Below are 1,120 nucleotides of genomic sequence, written 5' to 3' on the forward strand. Positions count from 1 at the left end.
TAGATGAAAAACGAGTCTAATTGAGCTGAATTAGGATTTGAAAAAGTTAGGGTTCATATTGGGGGTTTTCGAAAATTGACATGGGAGTGATTGTTTGATGTTAGAATTGGGTCTATTGAGTTATATAAGATGAATATGAACGCCCCATGTTGCTTCTGAACTTATTAACTCTTCACAAGCTTTAGTTTGTTTCTTATTGATCGTATCACTTGTACATTTTTGAGCTTGTTGATAGCATGACATGGGGAAAGATCGCGGACCCGGAACTGATCGCATTGTGGATGTAGGCACTTCGTCTCGAGCTGGGACAAGAACCAACCCACCACGAGCAGGCCGACCAACGCCAAACCCACCAGCTCAGGTTTACCGGCGCAAAGCTCCACAGCGAAAAGAAAAGTCGCCAGCTGAAAGAGCGACATTGGAGGCAGAGATCGAAGAGATGATAGAAGAGGGTCTTAGAGCTGAGACTGAAGATGAGGTGGAGGAAACACCTGCTCCCAAGCCAGCTAAGAAGCGGAAGAGAGTACCCCCAACCAGCAAACCGACTTCAGCGCAACTCTATGAGCGCCTTTGTGATGACGTCAAATGGAGCCCGATGAGATTTCCAGATGTTGAGGCTCTTCGTACGCTTGGGATCTATGAAGATGTGAGAATGATTCTCCGAAACATGGGCATGGAGTCACTACTTGGTATGAGCTACAGAGTTCATAGGGAGGTCTCTTGTGAGTTCATGTCTACATTCTCAGTTCGATACCAATGCGATGCACATAGGACCGAGGGGTTTGGGCGCATCAGCTTTGAGATCAATGAGAAAACCTACAAGGTGGTTTCAAGAAGCTAAGCTCCATTCTCGGTTTCTCGGAAAACCGTGGGTCGTTTCTACCTGCTAGGTCGGCAATTGTGGATGACATATGGGCAGTGATTACGGGGTGGTCGCGTACAGCGGGAGAGGACAAGAGCAATGACATCTCTAACCCGGGAGTGAGATATGCCCACAAGGTTCTTACTCACACCTTTTACTCACGGAAGGAACCGGGTGGAGCAAACGATGATGAGCTCAAACTTCTGGCTCTTGGACTTCTCCCGATTCTTGAGGAAGGAACGCTACTCCACACCGATC

Source organism: Brassica oleracea, chromosome C3, assembly GCF_000695525.1.
Source record: "Brassica oleracea var. oleracea cultivar TO1000 chromosome C3, BOL, whole genome shotgun sequence".
Lineage (NCBI taxonomy): Eukaryota > Viridiplantae > Streptophyta > Magnoliopsida > Brassicales > Brassicaceae > Brassica > Brassica oleracea.